General features: G+C 42.8%; 1 long non-coding RNA gene across 2 annotated transcripts; it reads right to left on the bottom strand.

Annotated features, from left to right (window-relative positions):
- Positions 1-461: 461 nt before the first annotated feature.
- LOC111645178 (uncharacterized) lies at positions 462-9255 on the bottom strand. 2 transcript variants are annotated; one of them, XR_002759843.2, is made up of 3 exons: positions 9129-9255; positions 6739-6856; positions 462-1403 (listed from the first exon to the last, which is right to left on the bottom strand). It is a non-coding gene; the product is annotated as an uncharacterized LOC111645178 (long non-coding RNA). The 2 variants fall into 2 exon arrangements; XR_015436286.1 differs by lacking the exon at positions 462-1403 and having other exon boundaries at positions 6300-6856.
- Positions 9256-23093: the final 13838 nt, after the last annotated feature.

The raw sequence follows: 23093 nt of genomic DNA, 5'->3' as shown, positions 1-23093 counted from the left end.
ACGAACCAGGAAGGAGCAGGCAGGCGGATAATCGGAGTCAAACAAAGGATCAGGAAACCAGCAGGGAAGCACTCACGTTGCAACGTCGGAGCTGGAGAGCGCCAAACAGCCACAGGGGCAGGCAGACGGGGACCAAGAAGCGCACAGGCAGAACTCGTGGTCGGGGACAGAAGGCTGAGGCGTTTACCGGGTCAGGGACGAGTCAGAGTCGATACAGGGAAGTCAGTCCGGGGATGAACGCTGGAAAGTCTTGCATGATACTAAGAACAATCTGGCAAAGAGCGAGTGAACCGGGGATGCATATATAGCCTACTGGCCTGATTGGAGATAGAGTGCACCTGGGGGCAACAGGTGAGGACAGTGAGGCTGATTAGGAGGTGCGGCAGAGTGGAGAGTGAGGCAGGGGCATAGCAGGCTGTGACATAAACAGTATATCACATCGTTATTTGCAGTGCTGTCATAGCTACCCCGTCACACTGTCATGTGGGACCACAAGACTAATTTGAGTATATGAGAGTCATGTTATTCAGGTGGTGCTAGACAGTGATCGTCACTGTGCTGAGAGGCTGAGCTGTCCTGTGTGGTTCAGGGGTATGACAGCAAGATGAGGCAGCGTGAAGTGGGCAGGTCACAATAAAAGGAGAAGAGGAGGGCAGTGGGAGGTATTTCAAAAAACCGATGATGTCTTCTTTAAATTTTATATTAAATCTGAACATGTCAGATGGGGATGTTGTTAGTCATGTTATTATCCACTTCCTGTTTACATACGGCTATAGACATGGTGAGATAAACTCATAGAGGTCAGGAAAAAATGATATTTCAAACACGTGGATTTTGCTGCGAAAATGTCAATAAAAGCTGCTTAGAGTCAGTGTAAGAAAAAAAAAGAAAAGATTAAAGTAAATCATTTTGATGGCACAAGTTTTAGTTTGTAGATGATAGTTGGTTAAGACGATCTTCAAAGTTTATAGTAGCTATAATGAATATAGTCTATCAACCTTTTCAAAAACCCCTCAGTGATGCATAAGGTAAATTTTCATTTAACATCCAATAATCAAGCTAATATCACATCATCCATACCTTCAAAATCCCCAAAGAGACATAAATACATACATAACCATGTCTCATTCTGGTCAAGAAGGAAAAATAACTGCTCTAAAGCAAGCTTTTCTTTTATTATACACATTTGTTTCCTCTCGAATCACAGGAAATATCAAGAAACAACACACTGTCTTTATTCATAGCCAGGTGTTCAAAAATAGACACGGTATTTCGGGTGCTGATGAGTCACTGGAATTTCACATGTACATGTTCCCATTTGTTCCCTTTGGACTTCTATGTTAAGAAATCCCATCTTATTCACAGATCCATCAGATCAGATTCACTCTGTGCTCTTCCTATGCCTGTAGAACAACAAAACAGAGCAATAGAAATAAATCACTGGTACTTTTTGAGCAGCTGTTTATGAATCAGGATTTTTACTGGCAACAGGCATGCTTTTGCAAATACATTTGAGATTCCACAGCTGAGTTCAGCATGCAGTTGTGATTTTCTGAATGACTAGACCAACAATACAAGTTTGAAAAAGCGACATGCTCTCAACCACCAGTACACCTACATTATTACACCATGCAAGCCAAACCATGCACCTTTTAGTAATTAGTCTTGTAAACGTGATTGTAAAATGTTTTCAACAGGAATTTAAATAGTTTTCTGTAATCTATATATTTTGTTCAACCCCTCTGTTAGAACTATGCCGAAAAACTAAAGTACAGCATGGACACGGTCAGGTCGTGTGGTTGCTGCTCATTTATCTGTGGCTCTGCTTATGACAGGATGGGGACAATTGTTGGCCTGGATCTGTAGAACTATTTGCTTGGAGACATATGGTTTTGCCCCACATTCTGTTTCCAGGCCTATCGCAAAGGCAAAAAAAAAAAAAATCTCACAATCAAGCAAGCAAACAAGCCAACAAGCACAAAGGGCCTCAGGCTGAACGAGGTGCACCTAATATAGAAAACATAAATGGTGTACAGAGGCTTATTTTGAAAGTCATTGACACTTTTCTAACAATGTGAGGAACAATGTTTGCTTGCCCTGTGATGATGGCATTTGAAAAGATGTTATTTCTAAGTATTCGAGAGGGAGTGTTGCAATGTGGATGACACAAAAAATAAAGTGCATGAACTGCACATACAGTGGGACTTGGGCAGACAAGCATGCAGTTCTTTATCGTCCATTTGTGAAGACCGTGTCTCCACTGCGCCTAATAATTCCTAATGAGCTTGATCAATATGCATTATTGTCTTGACATTTGAGAACAGAGCAGTCAGATGGAATTTGATGTGTTAATGTGAAGTATGACTGCCACGCTCAGCCAAGACAACAAATGATTCATTGTGTATCTATGTCTCCAGTGTGATATGCAATATTTAACACATATATGAAATTCTAATCCTAAGGCAATACAATAATTAATTAACATACTGTATGTATATTCTGGTGAGTACACACAATGTGAGATAAAAATAACAACTCATTCTGTGAACAGCTGATGCAGATATTCATCAGCAGGGGATTTTTTCTGCACATGCTGCAGACAGGAGAGTCAGCAGCAACAGCACAGGGATTTTTCTCTCTTTCTAGAAGGTTGCTGAACCAGTAACTAGTACCAAATCAATGCTTAGACTATGGGTGGTTACAGTTGTAGCTATATTAGACTTAACTACAAAGAAGCACTAAACATGTGTACGTAAACTCCGCTTCGACCCACTCTTCGTTTCTCCCTCTTTCATTCCTCCGTAAGAATACACACATCAGGGGAGTTGTTACGTGCAACAACAGAGCTGTGTTGCCCTGTGCAGATGCCATGTGACAGTTCAGGTTTCCTTTCTGAGCCGCTATATGCGAGCATACGCAGACAGAGGCTGAGCGCCCTGCCAAACAAGCAGCATGATGTGTCCCCGTGCTCCCATTAAGTTACACAACCTCGGATCACACAGTCAAATGGTACGCTGCGAACAGGCACCGAGAAAACGTGTACACTGCGGTGATGTTGTGGCCACAGGAGCTCTGGTGCTGGTGCATCTTATTCCAGCAGTTAGTTCATTTTGCATATTGCAAGTCAGTAGATGATTAGATGGCGTGAAAACAAGACAACCCTGCTCCAGTGCCCACACAAAGCAGGTTTATGGTGTTTCAGTGTGACAAATTGACTTTATGTAAGGGTTGTAGCAGACTCTATGGACATAATTCACCATAATTGGTAGCTTGCTGTGCTGTATGTTCTCTACGCACAGTTATTCTGTGTGCTTTCCTGTGTTGCAGCTAGAAGAAAGAACTTGTCCATCACTGTTTCCCTGCAATCTCTACAAGGTTAAGCTTCTCTTACACGATATGGAAGCGTTTGGGCCACACGCTCTTTAGGTATAATCTGTTGAAAGATGCGCCCATACATCCACATCGACACACTGTCTACGTCAAACTCACCGCCTCAAACCACACACAAGTGCCACACTGGTTTCTGAGCATACCATCTGACATTCTTGTGACTGTGTCGCTTCAAATTATAGTCACACGTGTAGCTTCTCAATATCGTGACTGCAACGATCTTGGGCTTGCTGCTTTTTTTGAGACAACCTTCAACCTTAAAGTGAGATATTGTAGCTTTTGAAAGAAATAAAAAAAAAAAATAAATAAAATTATATATATTATAAAAAGTTAAAATGTACAATATAAGAACTTCATTCAATATGCTTGCTGCAGTAGCCTTTATTGGTACCCATTCATTCCAACAACATTTTTTTGCCTACCGAGCAAATATTGGTTTGCTTCTGAGTTGTATTACCTGCCGTGTCATAACCGTCTCTGTCTCTTACTGTTGCTGGTTCTCTGTCTCCATCAGTGGCGCAAACTCACGTGCCAAAGTTCATCAAACTGAGGGATCTATGGGGGAAATGCTTTCTGGCCCTGTAGGGAATTTTATTTTTTTTATTTTCTATAATGTGACAACGCTATGCTTTAGGAACAAAAACTACTTGGTTAGGATTTAGATTTCATTTTTCTTGTGGCCACAGTGGCTCACTTTCAGGCACAATATATAAAAGTATAGCAAACATACTTTATATGTAAGTGCTTTGTAAATACTACAGTGGAATGAAGGATCTCCCACTACGCATATATTTTGAACATTACATCATCAGCAGGCAAGCCGATGAAGAGCGTTTCATAACATTCACTTTGTAGCTTCCTCGGATTCTAAAGCCAAAAGGAATTTCTCTACAAATCTTCAGAGGTTCCTTTTCATACAATACACAAGCCTACGTGTGTCTCAACAGTATAAGTGCTGTTGTATATCACTCTTTATCTAAGAGACCATCCGGAAGACAGGGATTTGCTCTTCCTTTGGCGATATACAACCCTCAGATAAATCTGAAAGAATAATATCCAATTCATAAGTGGAAATGGACGCGGAAACATGACATCATGACATCTTCTCCTGCCTAGTATCTGTAATCTCCCCGAAACAGGAGATACGGAGCATACAGAGATAGGTAGTACAGTACAGCAGTCAGAGACAACATCACACTTCTGACTTCTCCTTGCATAAACCCTCACAGCTCATCATCTCCCCATATGAATCAGCCATTATCTCATAACCAGCACCGTATTCTTAGACAAGAGCCCATTCTCCATGCGTCTTAGGGCTGCCTTGTTGTTAGAGAAAAGGCCAGGCACTCACAGTCTGTGCAGACTCTTGGTCTGTGAGGAGAGGAGATTAAGCTGTGTGTGTGTGTGTGTGTGTGTGTGTGTGTATTGTGTTCATATCAGATGAGAATGACTGCAGCATAGTGAAGGCCTGGTGTGTTATTGGCATTAGAGGGACCACTCATATTCACTACAGCATTTAAAAAAAAAAACATATCTTATCCTCTGATTGAGGATATCCTCTTTTTCCAAGCTTAGAAAGTTTCTTTAAGCAATTTGAAAGGTTAAAATACACAGAGGCCTATTGCAAGACATAATAATATAAATCATTTAGAAAAATACACCACCATTATATTGCAGTGTTTTGTACTTTTTCATCTTAACATGATACTATAAAGCACAAACATTACAGTATCATTATCAACATTTCTTTCCCTCTGAAGAGCAAGTTATTGAGTTCATTGGGGTTAGATAATGCTCCTCCTGTCCCTGACAGTCAAACTGTCCTTTACTCACTAGGAGGCCTGTGGAGGGGGTTAACAATTCCTGCTTTTTGCTGCACATCTATCACCAACTGTACAAAACCCACCAGAAACCAGATCCTTTTTCAGGCAGCTGTCGCGTGCAGCTGGTAACCCGAGACTGGGCTCTCCAAGAGGCTTTTAATTCCACACATGTGGCACTACCTGTCCAGTGTGGATTTGAAGATTTTATGCGCGTGGGGCAGCTGCTGTGGCTCGTAAGACATGATAAGCAGGGAAAAAAAGGAAAAAAAAAAGGGAGGGAGAGAGACTGTAAAAGTACCCCTCTTAGATCTTAAACTTAAAACTCCATTCATATACTTTGGCTATTCAACCATTCAGTTATCCCGCGATCCATTTCTGGTGATTAGCCACATGTGTCTGGACATGTCAGGGAAAGGGAGAATGAGTAAAGGGGAGATCTGTCACCCCAAGTGTGTGTCTGTGTTTATGAAACTTTACCACTGACTGCTGCCACACAGTAGGTCCCCTAGAGGCCCTGCACAGAGGGTTTAGTGAGCTGATGGATGTGGTTGAGGAGGACAGAGGTGGGGGGTGGGGGGGTAGCATGACGATGGAGATAACTACTGTTAAGAGAAAGTACTGTTTAATGTGACTGCTTGATAATGTTTTGAATTACACTGTACGTACAGACCTTATTTGCATCGTGCATTTGAATTAAAGTTAAATTAAAGAGAGAAGTGAAGGAAAAGCCTGGACTTGGCTCGCTGAGATCTCCTGCTCTTTCACCTCTTTGAAGTGCCAGACTCACTGCAGAGACGCTCTCGCAGTTATGATTCAGAGGCGTACTTTGGGGTTTCCTGGAAAGAAATTCTCCGCTTATGCAGTCAGAAGATTTTGTTCTGAATTACAGATTGGACAGTTTATCTCGGTTTATTGTATCTGTCTGAGAAAGGTTTGTTTTCTTCCAAAGAGCGCAGAAAGTGAGGAGAGTTTTCACACCGCTGAGTGGATTAGTTGGACCTCTGTCAGCAAAACAACTCAACAGTAAATAACTGTGCAAACAGTAAAATAATAATAATAATAATAAAAAAAGAACTGAACAACAACTGAACTTACAGCGTTTTTATTTGACAGGAACATGTTGTTTCTTTCGTTCCACCGGAGAGGAGAGAGACAGGGAGTGCTACTTGGAAAGCAAGAGACACTGAGTACTACTACTAAGAAAGTAACAGTATCCTGGTCGGGCCGCTGCCGGGCAGCAAGTTCGCCTCTATTTACAGGAATGAGCACAACACTGTTGCACTGGAGATTTTTTTCTCAGGAGCATTAACATTGCATTCACCTCCACTTAACTCTTACCACCTCTACTTCCTCAGTTTAATTATGCTGTGTGGGAGGGCATGCACGGTTAGGCTACTTAGACTGTATTTGTTAGGGGGCATATAAAGTTTATATGAGGAGGTAGGATTAGCTGCAGAGAGACTGTGAGTGTGAATATTCTTCCGACCGAGGACTTCCGACCCCTTTTTGTCAGCAGATTACTCACTCTGCAGCTGGTTGTAGGCTTCACTGATGTATACTCAGCTGGACTCTACTTCCCCTGCCCTCCTCTCCCTCAGCACAGTTTATGGTCTGGTCTGGCAGCCACTTCAAACAGGCATTGCCTGCGAGTGAGGAGGGAAATGCAGGTGACTGGGACAATTTGGGACGTTTTGATGCAGTTCTGTCTCACACAAGCTTCACTCTTGAGCAGGCCCTCTGCCTGCCTTGTGGTCACGCTGTTTAACCTTTGTTCAAGAGATGCTGCCCAAGAGGTCCTTAACCCATATTCAACTTCTCTTGCCGGGCCTGCATTCGCCCCCGTTGCTCCCTTCACCCTCAATATCCCCTCCTTTTATATAATGGATTTTAAAGTATTGTAAATAATTATGTTTTTTTCAAATAAGATCCCAATGTGAAATCCAGGTCAATGTCTGGCCTCACATAACGAAAAAGGCCCCAGGCTGTTCTCCACAGTGTCTCTGAACAGAAACACTCAGTTTCGTTGGACTACATCATCTCAACTCAAGAACCACTTTACTGCTGTTTTTTTTTTTCTGGAGCTTTTGACCACATCTCATCTTCATTAGGAGTTTGGTCCGTTGTCATGGAGACAGCTCAGTTGTCATCATGTAAGGTAAGTGTAGAACCTCACGTGATAACAGGTTGTGGAGATTGTAGGTAAACCCTGTTTCTGTTCAGTGATGGTCTTCAGCGTCTTTCTTCAGCCATGGACTCTCTCCCAGCAGTATAGCTTCCAAACCGCCAGGGGCAGCACGGAGCACAATGCCGGTCAGCAGCTCTCAAGTCAGTGAGCGAGAAACAAATTGTCATGGATGTTAAAACTTTTGTATTGTTTGTGTTGACTTTAATGTGAATCATGTGAGCTCCATCAGAGAAAGTGAAGTATTTGTTACTTAACGCTGATCTCACACTGACATTTTGAATCCTAATGGGTTGTTAAGAACTCTGAGTGCATATTGTCAATACTCTTCCATTAAGGAATGTAATGAGCAATGAATGCCTGAGATGATTGGGTGAGTCAGATTGTAATGTACAGTGTGATGGTCCTGGATCAGAGCTATAGCTTTCAGGTTCTTAAAAGAAAGTTTTGGAAAGAAGTTGACTTTTACACCATAAAACCTGTAATCCATCACCCCCGACTCTCCCTCTCTCTCCCTCTCTCTCCCTCTTCACAGAGCTGGCCAGTGGTGGAGAACAGGATGTAGGTAAGTTCTGCTCTGCTGAGAAGGGGGATGTCTGGCTCATATTAGACAGTGTTTGAGTTCTAGGTTTTTGCCGCTGACGATCACATCAAAGTGACTTCGCATTAGCCAGCAGCAATAAAAATCCCACTTCAGTGAGTTGTCTGCTTTTAACATGTTTATACTCGGGCATTAAGTGTTTAAGATTAAAGCCGGTGCAACACAGAAAAAAAAGAAATCATGAAATAATATGCTGCGTCTTAAACTTTCTGCTTCTCAAAGGAGGCCCTTAATGTGTGATGATGTTCCACCAACAGTGACTCAAGATTATTTTGCTTTGTGCATTGGGAGGGTATTTAGGGAGGTTAAGCTTATCTGCCCTTCTAATGTGATTAATCCTCCAGTAAATGTATCATTTGATAAAGGATTACTCTCTATCTCTTTGTTATCTTTTCACTCAGAGAGGATCTTCCAAAGCTCAAATGCATCAACTAATCTATATCCAAAAATGATTCAATAACGGAGCTGTGTTCAGACAAAAGCACTGTATGCTACCGGTCTGGATTTAGATGACACTAGATCACTAACATTATTTTAACTCACTCATCTCTTTAACAAAGACCAAAACTCCCTGACATATGATCAAAGGACTTGCTCGTCTTAAGATCCTTTTTTTCTCTCTGTCTTTCAAACTTCAAAGCTCTCAAACATCTTACACACTTCTGCTTAACAGAAAAAAAGAAAAAAAAAAGAAGAGAAAAGAAAAAGAGAAAAAAAAGGGCACTAGCCGTGTGGCTGCTCCCAGAGGCAGAATGGTGAAAGCTGGCAGCAAACATGAACACAGCTAATAATACCTCAGCTGAACTGACAGAGAACGTGCTCGCAGCTCCTTTACTGTCTTTCTACCTTCCTGTCAGTCTTTCTCTTTCTCTTTCCCTTTCTCTCTGTTGTGCCGCTCTCTGTATTTTGTGAAGGTGACAGCACGGTGAGTCAGCTTGGACTTTCCAGCCTCTTCTCTGATCTCTCTGGAACTCACGCTGCCTTTCCAAGCATCTGCTTCAAACACACACACGCGCACGCACACACACACGCACACACACGTACACACACACACAAACACAGTCCTCAGCATTCACTGCTTTCTCCCTTTTCTGCGAAAGACCAAATTTCACACAGGTATTTAACATCTCACCTTCTCTTTTCTCTTCAATACTCGACTTCTTTCCCTGAAGCAGTGGTTATTAACCCATCTGAAGGGTGAAGACCACTGGAATCGCCCCTGGGTTGGGTTGAGGATTAGGGCGCCTCCCGGACAGCCTCATGTCACAGGGGAGTGTGAGGCTGATCTTTCACCTTTGCTGTCCTGTGTTTCAGTTTCCGCCACGGGGCTCGGGCTCTGGCGTGGATAGGTTGAGTGTACTGTTACTTGGGTGTGAGAGTGTGCCAATGCGGAGCTCAGTTTCACACCTAAACCTGCACCCTATCTGAGAAATACTGAGTGTTTCTTAGATATGGCAGAGAAAACAAAACACATACCTGAGCTGCAGTAAGCCAGCTCTTGGGGTTAAGGAGATGGTGTTGAATCCTCTAATGCAGTAACATGTGCATGTGCACTGTGGTGCACACATGCTAAGAGCAAGTGCACAAGCAGAGTAATTTTACTCAAATTCTATTTTAAAAAAAAAAAAAAGCAAAGCTGTTCTGTCATGCAAAAAGTATATTCATCTTTCCAGAGAACTTCATGCAGTGTTTTGTTTTCCATCAGATGTTGTTGTGCAGATGTGTCAGATGTGATTGCTGCTTGCTACATTCATTTCATTTCATGACGAAATCAATAAAATTTGTGTCCATGTTGTCAGCAAAACGATGCCTTTCCATGCACATGTAAGCATACGCCTATCGTGTACACGCATGTCTATTGAGTGATCAATCTTGTTAAACCAGCACTCAGAAGGTGGATGAAGCAGTTCTCGTTGTCAATATTTCTCAGGCTATTGACTTACAGTAGTTTGTAGTATGACCTTCATTTTTACAGCTCTAACGTGAGTTAGCGGATGGAACCACTGTCCAGCTCTCTCCTTATTTACACAGTGTATATAAAATTTAGCACTGTTTTGATTTTAACGCAGGCTTCAGTATATGCACAGCTGGGTCTTCTGTCCAGTGTTTGCACCAAACATTCATACACCCATGACACACACTCACACACACACACACACACACACACACACACACACAGGGACATGCACCTGTCTCTGTTGCAGTAATCTTACGGTAAAAGAGTTTTTATTACAAGACTTAATTGCTGCCTCGAGCCACTGTAAACTTGCTAGCGTGTCAACTTGGTGTTCGTGCATCTCTGTGTGCATGTGTGCGTGAACGTGTTTTTTTCTCTGCGCTGTGTGTCTACTCCTCCTTTTGTGATGCCTGCAAGTTTAAGAAAACAGCTGAACCAATTAAAATAAATAAAAAGTGTGCGGTTTTGTTGCAGGTTTTTCAGGATTAGTGAGATTTTGTTGGGGGTGCAACACAAACGCATAACATGAAGACACAGGAGGGCTATGAGGAAGGATTAAATAAACAAGTATGAATTTTATCATCATGTGTGTGTGTGTGTTTTAATAAGTTGGTCGCCATGATGACAATATGCATCTATTTCTTCAGTGCCATAATAATGCCATCTGTAAGTGCTCAGCATTTTCAACAGTAAATCAAGCTGTCAGCAAAAATGTCTATTGCGTGTTCAAGTGCTCCAACAAGCTCATACACACCTTTACACTGACAGTCTCATAGCATCATGGGAAGTGCTTCTCCGCCCAGGAGGTCGTGCATTACGTCCTCAGCATGTTCGACAGTTGAATCATGCAGATTAGATCAGCCAGTTAGCACACAACCATGTACACAAAGAGATGATGGTGGTCCGAGTGGTCTGTACAGGAAAGACAGGTTCTCCCTCCAACTGCAATTACCCGCTCTGTTGCTGTAAATATAGGGATGTGGTCTTGTGGTTAAATCAGGGCTTTGGGAGTTGCAGACAGGTAGGCTGATGATGGGTCGGCAGTGAGGGTCCTCGACAGGTAGATGCAGGTACCAAGTTAGATAGCAAGGTAGACAGATTGTTATCAGCCGTGCAGCGACCTGTGTTGTTGTAAGTGCAAACAGTGAAGATAGGGAAGTAAAATGACAGAGACACTCCTGAAAGTCTATTCTGTTTGTGTTTAGGCACATGCAAGACATCCATATGTGTATGTTTACATACACAACAGCAGAAGCGTGTACTTTATTTGACATGAACAGGTGTGTGTGTTTGTGTGTGTGTGTGTGTGTGTGTGTGTGTGTGTGTGTGCGTGTACATGTATCCTTTTAGTTTTCAGTATTTTTCCCAACCAGTCTGTCATCTTAGAACCCAGTCTACAGATTGTAGTGGAAACAAACAGTGGAATGTGTCAGGAAAGCCAGGCCATGTGTCCAAGTTCCTCTGTGTTAAAGGTCATCACAATCAGCTGGCACACTTTCTTTCTGCTTGTTAATAACCAGTCTGTGGTAATTAGGGGCATTACTGGTGGCTGCATGGTTTTCATCAGTATGCTGATGGAAATATACTTGTAGTCTAAGCTAGCAAAGGTTTGTCAGTGCTTTATGTGTTTTATGATTATCTGTCATTTAGTGATTGATTGTCAAGAAGGCGATTAATGACGTTCCTGGCTGTCAACATTTTTGTCCTTAAAATAAAGGAGGATGTTTCACTGGGTTATCGGAGGATGTTTAAGGATAAAAAAAAAGGCTTAACATGTTAGAGGGCATGACAAGTTGCAAAATTTTACTGTTATATGGGTAAAAATGTACATTTTTACTTGGTATACTTTAGCTCTGCCTTTGATTTGATATGGTGCAGCCCCAGCACACACTCATTCTGTAACTTTTCATTCCTTGTCCAATTGCTGAACCGAAGCTGTCATATCAAAACATCTATATTTTCTTTCCTCTTGTTGTAAATGGTGGACTTCCTTGCTTTTAAAGTCAGCTCCAAATAAACACATTAACACATGCTGCATCCTGTTTACTTTGTAATTACCTAGTTTCCGTTTATATCTGCCAAATACACAGAAGTCCCCACAAAGCTTCCTGAGAGCTGAGGGTGGAATTAACCTCTATTTACCGATGTGTTTTCTGAGGATTACCTGTAGTGGATGCAGCTGTTAACAAAATAATAAGAGCATTGCATCCCAGGTGTTGCTTTCGATCCAAACTGTTCTAGAACTGAAGTTAATGGTAAACAGTTGACTGATTTGTAGACATAGCTCATCACACATGTGCAAATATAGTCTTAACCTTAAAGTATCACGCAGGTCCCAAGTTACTGTTGTGAGAATCAAGTAAGCCACCCACTGATACAATTATTATTTTTTAATATAATTTTTTACCTCCACAACGGAGTATGTGTTTTCACCCGTGTCTGTTTATCTTTCAGTACGATTACCAAAAAGTACGGAACCCATTAGCACCAAACCTCGTGGAGGGATGGATCATGTGCCAAGGAAGAACCCATTCAATTCTGGTGCAGATGTGGTTAAAGGGACAGAGTCAGGAATTGTTTTAGCGCTTTCCTGAGTGCCATTCTTGTTATTACTATTACTATATATTTCTATGTGGAACCTGCATTGTGCCATGTTTTCTTTTCTCCCCCCAATCCAAATTTTGATATTTTTGGACTAACCCTCCCCCATAGTAGCTGCTTCTGCGTTAACCTCTGCTGGTCTGTCGCGTCCCGGTAGTTTGCCAGGGTTCTGGGCATCAAAGTAGAAATCATGTTTCAAGAGCAAAACGTAACTTCTCAATATTCAGAAAAGTGCAAATATTTAATAAAAAAAAGTCAAGTCCATTCGAGCCATCTATCTCTGGTCTAAGTCAGGTCTCAAGTCATGAATACCAGGTCAAAGTCAAGTTGAGTCTTTTATCAGTGTTGGTCAAGCAAGTCTCATGTCCTCAAATTTGTGACTCAAGTCCCCCACATCTGCATAATAGCAATAGATAAAATAATATTCACAGGATTCAAGTCTTTAGATGTAATCCCCTAAAATACAAGGATAATATCAAGATGATGGAAAAGTCCAAATTAGATTCAGATTTTCAGACTGTCACTCCCTTTAAATACAGGCTTGTGTCTGAGCCCAGTCATCTTGTTTCTCCCCTGCTTGAAGTTTCCTGTCAGCTGATTGGCTTGTGGGGAGACTTTCAGTATCTGCTCAGACACCCCAGGCAGTTGCTGCTGTTAATATAGCTTTGAACACATTCTCTGGCTTCCTCTGAATGAACTATTCACAGGCGGTCATTATCCTGATCTCACTACCCAGGCGGGATCAAATACCCTCATGTAACACATTTTCAAATTCAAAAAAATAGAAGCATTGTTCTGTATTTGCTTTTCCCCGGCAAAGTTATGTTTTGAGACAAACGACTTTTTTCGTTACAGCTAATAACAATGTGTGTAGTAAACAAAAAGCAGACAATGGCCCCCTTAATTGAATCAACCGTCATTCTAATTTCTGGGGCATCCCTCACCCTAATTAAGCACCGCTCGTTGGTTGTCATAGGAGACAATGACAACCTGAATAAAGCTGTCACTCTGGATCAGACTGACGTGTTGCCTTGGCAACAGGGGTCAGTGGGTTTGCAGTGCATGTGGAGGATGTAAGATGGGAGGAGGAGGAGGACAGAAGTGCGGAGGGTGTAAGGAGAATCTAGATCCAAGAATCAGCTGGGAGTCGGTCTTGCATTAGCATTGGATGAAAACAGTTAAACAAAGCACGGAGACAGACTTTGCACAATCTTCTCTGAAGGTCAGTGTTGCATTAGGGATGTCTCAAAAAGCTATTTGCAATGTGCCATGCTATCTCTCAGGTTGGAATTCATCTCATTTATCCTTTTTCCATAATTTATCTCCATTACCTGGATTTCACAAACACATGACTCAAGGCTTTTAACCTTCAGTTCTTTGTACTTTTCATGATGGTTCGAGGTAAAGGCTGGATCACAGCAGAATGGGGCTTTTTGATTAACAGATTTGCATGTGTCTCGATTGCACTCGTTGCTGTGTAAATATCATGCTGTTGTGGAGCTCGGATGACTCCTCTGAGTCAACAAACTGCGGCTCGGTCCTGGAGATGCCATTGTGTCTTAATAAATCAACATGGATGAAAACAGGGCTATAAACGGCTGTTTAGGTGGTGCAAGTCTGTCTGCCTCCCTCCCACCTATCAGTCCACCCAGAATGCTCTTTTTATTTGCACAGACATTAGGGTGAAGTGTGCCACTCTTTATGTCTTGGCAAAAATCCACACCCATCTATTTCAAAAGCTTTTTTCTTTTCCTTCTGCACGCACACACACACACACATACACACTGCAGAAAAGTGGCCCCTCTATTCTTCATCACAGCCTTGTATTTTTGAAAGGGCCTGGCTCAGATATCCTATAGGCAGGAATAACAGCTGTCGCTAAGCCACCATAGCTGGCCCCCACTCAGCACCCAGTGGGGACCCAAAACTCTCTGTGTCTGTCGCTGTCTCCATCCCGCTGTCTAGCCCTTAGACTGGCTGTCACTGGCTGCTTTCACTGTCTTTCTCTCTCTTCCTGTTCGTCTCTCTGTCTCCCCTTCTTTCACAGCTCTTTGTTTCCCTCTAATTACATTGCATCCTAATTTTTGATGTAGGACAAATGTACTCCCTTTTTGTTTTTTTGTGGGTTTTCAAGAAACAGAAGAAGAAAGGGAGAAGCAATGAAAAACCAAATGACACATGGGGTGGGACAAAGGAGGGGAGAGGTCCTGTCCTCCATTCATTCAGTATAAGAGCCCAGACAGGGCCACACTTCCCTTTACAACAAACACACACACACACACACACACACACACACACACACACACACATACACACACACTCCACCCCAGCCACCCTCTAATCTGCACTGTTCCACCCTGAGGGCCTGAAGCTGGGGCAGCTGCTACTGATGGAGCCAGAGAGCCAGCTGTCCTCACATACAGACACACTCACTCACCCACACACACACACCTAACTCATTCATTTGGGACAATGGAGTCAGGATAGGGGGGTGTGTGTTGCTCATGATTTTGGAGTGTGCCATGGTCATGGGGAGGGGGGCCTTCACAGTCAGTAAAGTGGTTTTTATGTTCGCTTTGTGTCTCAGCAACAGTTGGCAGCACGTGTGTCAATGACACGCCTCTCTGCTTTATTGTCCATGAAGTCAGAGGGTTTAGAGTGACCGGGGACAAACACACTGACACACTTATAGAAGCATAAAGAGATGCGCACACGCACACACACAAACAAAAGTGCATGTGTTCATAGACAGTTGTGAAATACAATAACTTTTTTAAGAAAGATGCGACCTGTCAAAAACAGAAAAAAACAGAGACACACTGTTTGCTCTGCTCTATTTTTATGATTTCATCATCTTGCAACATCTGCAACAGATCTGATCTGTTATCACTTTTTCAGGATCCTTGGAAAAATATGGAAGGATTAGCTCTGTAATATAACAAATCTTGTCTACGTTTGGATTTTCCTGTGTCTTAATACAGTTAGGATTACAAAGTAAGGGCATTCACATCTTGCATGTTTGACTTTAAAGGAAAAGTTGGAGCTTCAAAAACAACACATCAATGGATTCAGTCTTCACGTTCTGATTGGTTTATCTCTATCTCTAACCGCTTCAGTCTCTGGCTCCTGCTGCTATTGGTTATCCCTCTTTCTTTATCCCTGATTGGCTCAGTTGCCGATTGCATTCAGCCTCAGTCGTCTGATTGGTGGAGTATCAGCCTAGCAATTGCTGTGATTTGCCCGTGGTTGTGTGTTCACCAGCCAGAGTGTTTTCTTAATACTGCAGCTGCTTTGGAGACAGGGTGAAAGCGAGCGCGTGTTTGTATGGAGGCTGATTTGCTTGAGTGGGTGCATGAGGTGGGTTAGGTGTGTAGTTAGCAACTAAAAGGCCATATGGCTGATGATGACACATATACACACGCTTGCTCTCGTGCACACACACACACCTGACGGCTGTCTCACACCTGCTGTATGGTCTATGGTTGAGTAAGATCCGGATCAAAGGAAACAAGCCCTCGGGGACTTGTGTGTGTGTGTGTGTGTGTGTGTGTGTGTGTTTGTGTGTGCGTGTGTGTGCGTGCATTTATGTGTGTTTGATTAGACATTCACTGCTTGTGAATCCATGCCAGAAAAAAAAGAAAAGAGGACTGTATTTGAATGAGAGACAACTCGTGTCTGGCTTTGCTAAGATAGAGAGCTGGAGGCTGAAATTGTATGGGATGAATGATCTGTGCTGCAGACTGCACATACGTGCACACACACACACACACACACACACACACACACACACACACACACACACACGCACACACACACACACACACACACACAAGACATAGATCCATATGGCACATTTACCACGACAGGGATAGGCAGGAGAGAGTGAAACTGCAAACTGCACTGTGTGTTTTGTTAGTGTGTTGGAGATGGTGTGAAAGGGAGCCACTGAAAAGAGAGAGAAAAACACAGACAGAAATAAAGAAAGAGGGAAAGAAAGAAAGAGGGCTTATCATCATCATAAATCAGTCAATGGATTTTAGCATTGTGACCTCATGGATAAGGCTGGAGATACCCTCTCATTTGCTGTAGGAATTAAAGTTCCCTTGCACTCATATACAAACCCACCCAACAGCCTACACACAAATGCATACATACGTAATCAAAGCGGGACGCTCAAAGGCCGGGTTCTTTCGCTTCGCCCACAAAGGCAACAAAGTCTGTCTTTGTCACTTTCCAAGTCAGACGTCAGCGAGAGTTTGCCTTGCTCCGGGGCTGTGGATAAAGCTTTCACACACAGAGCCCTCACGTATATCAGCATTATACTAGTGACCACCCACACACACAGGCTGCACAAAGCACATGATACTATACAAGAAATAATTATTTAATAAAGACAAACAACAGATGCAGAACTTCCTAATTCCTTTCCCCTGCATGCAGGCATGCGTGCGTGCAAACATTCATTCATGCAAATTGACAAACCTATAGATCCTCTTTAACTCTCAAACCAAGTAAGATCTTTTGTCTGCGGTCTGTCTCCCTGTCTGTGAGCGCACATGCACGCCTGTGTTTGTTTGCAACAGAAACAGCATCATTCAGTGTCAGTGTACAGTAGTTGCTGGGTAGAGCTCTGGAGTCTGCAGAGGATGTTGTGGTTGGCTAGCCCTTTTCTTTGTTTCTCAAACTGTCTGTCGGGCACTCTGCTGTTAGACCGAGACAAAGGGGCCAGTTTAGATTCATACTCCACTCGAGGAAGAAGAGGTTTGTCTGAGGAAAAAGACTAGAGTTGTCCTCCACCTTTCTCTAACAAATGCAGAGAAAAAGCTGGGCCTGGGTTCAAGCCCTGCTGTCAACCCCCCACTCATGTTTCTGAAGTGGCCTTAAGCAAGAGACTGAAGCCCCAGCTCCAGAGAGGCTGTTCTCATAATGTGGACAGATATTTTCCTTATCAAGAGATCAATCAAGTATTACATTTGCCCATCCATATTGCTGCGATTAACTGTAACTCATTTTCTCCATAACCCTTTCCCAGTTATTAGGCAAATGTCTTGGCTTGTCTGTCGACAAAAAAAAAAAAAATTGTGGATTACTGATTAGATTACCTCTCTCCTGCCCTGAGGGCACATTCGGCTGAAGAGCTGTTCATGAAATTAAGACTGAGAGAAAAGAGGATAAACAGAGATGACAAAGAAAAACCCTGTTATGAGAAAATAAACATTAAAACACACACTCATAAAGATATACTATACACACACACACACACACACACACACACACACACAATGTTATGAAGTTACTGTTTACTTGCTGCAGCTGCATCCTGTGTGGCAGTTAACACATGGCTTCTACTGTATATCGGTTCTCACTCACTCACATGCAACACACACACACACGAAACACACACACACACACACACACACACACACACAACACACAAAACACAGACCACACTTACACTTACACTCTTTGCAATCCTTGGTATGGCGATCATACTGTCAAACAATTACAAAGAAGACATCAGTTACTCATTTCAGCCACTGTATTATTATACAAAAGAAAACAAAATACAAATAATAAAATGGATTATCCATAAAAGAAATAATGTACATCTGCATTAATGGCTGATTATCAAAATACACGTGTGAAAACTGTGGCATCCACGTGTCTTCGCCGTCTTTGTTTAGATTTTTCTCCACATGCAGCTTTCAAATTTTGTTTGCGCTCTAGCGTGTGTGAGTTTACCAAATTTTTATAACTGCAGATAGCAGAGCTGCTGTGTTTTGTGTGTGTTCACAATGATAAAGTGAGTGTTAACTGGAAGACAGCAAGACTCTGACGGTAAAGGAACCTAGAACAGGTGCCAAAACTAGCAATCAGCCTCTGTCATAACAATAACAGCTGTATAAGGAAAACATACACATGAGCACATGTACACTTGCATGTGCACAAGCAACAAAATCACACACTCAGGACACTACTTTTAGTGTGAGATGCTCATGCCCAGGTACAAACACACACACACACACACACACACACACACAACCCCTATACAGCCATGAGGTCAAGGAATGAAAATGATGAAAATGTTTCTGTCACAACAACAAAAACAAAAATAAGAGTAATATTCACAGGCACATACAGAAACACAAAGGGCAGATGCACACACACACACACGTGCACACACACACACTCCTTATAACCCTTCACTGGGAGATTAAGCTGTTGATTTTTAATTGGCCTAGCAGCGTGTGTTTGTTTGATTCTAGTATTATTGCCCGGTGTGTTTTCTTCCTTGAGTGAGCTGATTAAAAAATCTCCCCCTGTCAACACGCTTGCCAGATAGATACCACAGTTTGATTAATTCACACACACAAACACACATGTCATAATCCCTGCTCTCCCATTGGCTGCTGCGGGAGCCCTGTTTCCAAAGCAACATTGGAATGCTGGGTGTGTGGCACCGCCCCTTTCAGGAAGGCAACCGCATGTAAACAAACCCGGCATGTGCCGCATTGTGTGCTCCATCTGACCCTGTGGTAAACAGAGTGTGACTGTGCGCCGGCAGACTGAGGCTGACCTCTAGGATTACATGTTATTCTGTTACCTTTAAGCGTTCTGCATATTTGTCATGTGGACATGTTGTTTATGTGACTTTACGACACTGAATCATCAAATCTGAGCTCAAATAGAGAAAACAGTCAGGTGTGTGACATTCTGTATATTTATATTAAGTCACCAAAAGGTGTGCTGCAAGTCAACAACAATCCCACGTCAGCGCGAGTAAAGCAGCAGCAGGTGCATCATGCTCGGTTGTGTCAGTGACCTGTCCTCCAGCGTCACATCTTTCCCCTTGTCATTTTACGGGATGTTCAGCCTTATGTGCTGCTGTGTGTGTTTACTTATGTGCCCCAGATATCGCAATATGGCCTTTCCTCTGCAGGCCACCAACCAAAGGTAACCAAAGTTCAGGATTCAGTGCTCTGAGTTCAGGAATTCTACTATGGTATGGCCCCAGTGGCTGGAATCCCCCCTCTTTAAGTGAAAACAGAAGGGGGGGGGGGCTAACAAGGTTATTATAGAACATAACAGCAGATAAACACATTCATAACAGTGATCAAAATATCCACACACTGAGACACCTATCCCGTTGAGCAAGAACTCCGAAGAACCAATCAGATTTCTGTTACCAGCAGCAACAACTCATGTTTATGCCTGCCTCTAGCTAATCCGGCCCTCCGATTGGCTGGTGCCCGAGCCTTAGAACACAGCCCCTCCCCCCCCCTCTCTCTCCCCTCTGCCTGCCGCTCCATCCCTACAGATTAAGTAACACCGGCAAAACAAAAAGAGCTTGTTTTTGTTTTTCATCAATGACAGTGCACGCACACAAACATGGGATGTGTTTAGAGGCAAAGGTATCAGTTTTTATAATTATACAGACAAATGCTTTGGTGGTGCAGGCACAGGAGAGTGGGAGAAGAGGCGGGATATCTTGTACCACTGTTGCCATGCACCCTCAGTGTGTTACTAGGTTAAGTATAGTATGTTGCAGTGAAAAAAAAACCAAGTGCAAGGAAGAGGGGCAATTGCATCACTCCCTTGAAAAGTCCTTGAAAAACATCTCTCTCCTTTTGTACCCTGTGCAAAATTCTAATTGCACTTTCAAATCATCCTCTGGGAGAAATTCCACATTGAAATGCTGCACACACCGCTACACAGCGTGCAAACTTTTAAATGCTCTCCCGTGTTCGTGTAAGAGCCTCCAATTTAAACTGTTCTCTGTGTTTTTGCTCATGACTCTGGCTCTGTGTTATTGTAAAGGAAAAAAATCATGCATGATCTATGTTTATTGCCAACTCTCATTGTTCCTCTTTGCTGCTGGCGGTAAAGGCAAAGGGCACGAACACGCAGCCAGCTGCTGTTTGTTTTGATCTGTCGGTGAGTGTTCAGAGGTTGTTGTTAGAGTTAGAGGCACAGTGAGATAAGATATGTTGCCAAGAACATGGTCAGTCAGTCCAGATCTAATGTTATTGTGCAATACCTCTGTCGCTCAAGGAGCATGTTTTTTTTTTTTTGTAGCTCCAAAGAAAAAAAAAAAAAAAAAAAAAAAAAAACATGTAAGCCCACATGTGTAAAAACTGAAAACATGTTGTGGTCAGTTTAATACTTAACCCTTTCAGCAGGGTTATCACATGCTTTTTCTTGCCAGTTCTGATCTTATGGCACTGAACTGCTGGACATGTTCCGATTTCAAAGGGAAATAAGCTTGATGTGTTTTTCATCTGCTGCACTAAGTTTCCTTGGCCGACCGCTGCGTCTACGATCCTCAACGTTTCCCGTTTCTTTGTGCTTCTTCAAAAGAGCTTGAACAGCACATCTTGAAACCCCAGTCTGCTTTGAAATCTTTGCCTGGGAGAGACCTTGCTGATGCAGTATAACTACCTTGTGTCTTGTTGCTGTGCTCAGTCTTGTCATGGTGTATGACCTGTGACATGAAACTGTCTTCCACAACCTCATCTTGGTAGCAGAGTTTGACTGCTCCTCACCCAGTTTTAAGCCTCCTACACAGCTGTTTCTGTTTCTGTTAATGACTGTGTTTCAACCCACATGTGAAATTGATGATCATTAGCACCTGTTTGGTATAAATGGTTGATCATACACCTGACAATAATCCTACAAAATCCCTGACTTTGTGCAAATGTACTTATAAGAATTGATGCTGGTTTGAAGGGAGTAACACCAAATATTGATTTGATTTAGATTTTTATTTTGTTCGCTCATTTTGCATTTTGTAAATTGATAAAAATAAACAATTATTATTTATATTTTTGAAAGCATTCTTAGTTTACAGCATTTTTTCACACCTGCCGAAACTTTTGCACAGTAGTGAAAATATATATATGTGTGTGTATTTGTGTGTGTGTGTGTGTGTGTGTGCGCACTGTTCGAGTCAACTTGTTTGTGCAGCGGCTGGAGTCTGTCATGATGAGCTGCTACATCATCATTCCATTAAAAACCCTGACCTGTGACAGAGTGACGGCACAGCACAAGCGAGCAAGGCCCTTCATCAGGGATCCTCCTCCTCTGCCCTCCCCTTTATTTCTCTATCTGCTCTATCTCTCCCGTTTCCTTCATCTTCTGTGGTCTTTCCTCTCCCCTCTCTTCCACTCTTTTTTCTCCCTGTGCCATGTCCCCCGACTGCTCAACCTCTCTCTCTCTCTCTCTCTTTCTCTCTCTCTCTCTCCCTCTCTCGAGGTTTCTAATTAGCATGTGCGCTGAAAGCAGAGAGGCAGTCTGGCTGTCACACTGTTTACTCTGTGCTCCCCCTCTCTCTCTGTCTGTCTCTATATCTCACTCGCCCTCTCTCTTAGGGAAAATGTCACGCTGCCTTGACACCCTTCCAGTGCCTGTACCAAAGCACTATGAACTTCCTTAAGTAAGAACACAGAGCTCATTACTTGTATTTCCTCCTTTTCCTTTCTTTTTAACAGTCGCTTTGTTTCATGCGTGCACAGATCTCGCCAAACAATGAATACTTAGCGGACAACGTCTTCCCTTTTCTCTTTTTTTTCTCACTGTGTGTGTATGCGCCACAACATTGCTCCTGGATTAAACAATCCCCACGGATAACAGTGAGTGTTGCTATTTACGCTACTACTTCAAATAGTCTTACGCATCAGCATGATGGAATTTGGAATTTACACCATCCACGCTATGCGTCTCTTTCTTTTCACGCTCTTTCTATCTTTCAGTGAATCAGCCCAGCCATCCTGTCTGCCCTCTCTCTCTGTCTGCATGCCAGGACAGAGTCTATCAGCAGATGAGCAAATAGCTTGCAACTTCCGCACATTTTATCTGTATATGCGTATGTCTGTCTGTGTATCTGTGTAGACAGCAGCATTGGTTCATTTCTCCTCCTCCAGGCTGTGCTTCTATGACCATGCCTTCTTGGCCTGCTGCTTTACTTGAGGATTGTGGCCTATGAGAGGGGATTCTTGGCATGGCTTTGGGTACATGTGCTTCTGGACGGATAAGCTCAGCTATGTCAGTAATGTGTCAGCCCTGCCGAGGTTACAGGCTGCTCCCCATATTTGGCAAATCACTTAGCATTGCCCCACCCCGGCTGGACTGGCAGCCCACAGTAAACTAGAAAATATGCACAGAATGCAGACACAGACAGGGAAATAAGAGGAAAAGTGTGAGTGAGAAATAAACATGCATTTTTACATTCATTAAATACCATTTGATATAGTGAATGATAACAAAGTCTGAGGCCTTATTTTAAGGCATTTGCACTAAATTTGGCCTGTTTTCTATTTTCATTTACTAACCTCCTCTTCCCTCCTCTGTGCTAGAACAAACCAGGTGACACTTAAAGACTCTCAGACTTTCTGAGCCGTTACAGTTGTCCTGAAATAGCCTTTGCCTTTTACACTTACCTCATTACAGCTTATGTAAAGAGTCGGGCCCAAAGCCTCGGCCTCAATGCGATCAATGCATCCAGCATCATATCTCTCCCCTGTGGACTTGGGTCACATTCTT

This window comes from Seriola lalandi, unplaced genomic scaffold, assembly GCF_002814215.2.
Source record: "Seriola lalandi dorsalis isolate HSWRI2012SDOR001 ecotype SW California unplaced genomic scaffold, Sedor1 jcf7180002054946, whole genome shotgun sequence".
Lineage (NCBI taxonomy): Eukaryota > Metazoa > Chordata > Actinopteri > Carangiformes > Carangidae > Seriola > Seriola lalandi.
The sequence above is the reverse complement of the archived record's forward strand: the minus strand, read 5'-3'. Positions and strand labels throughout refer to the sequence as shown.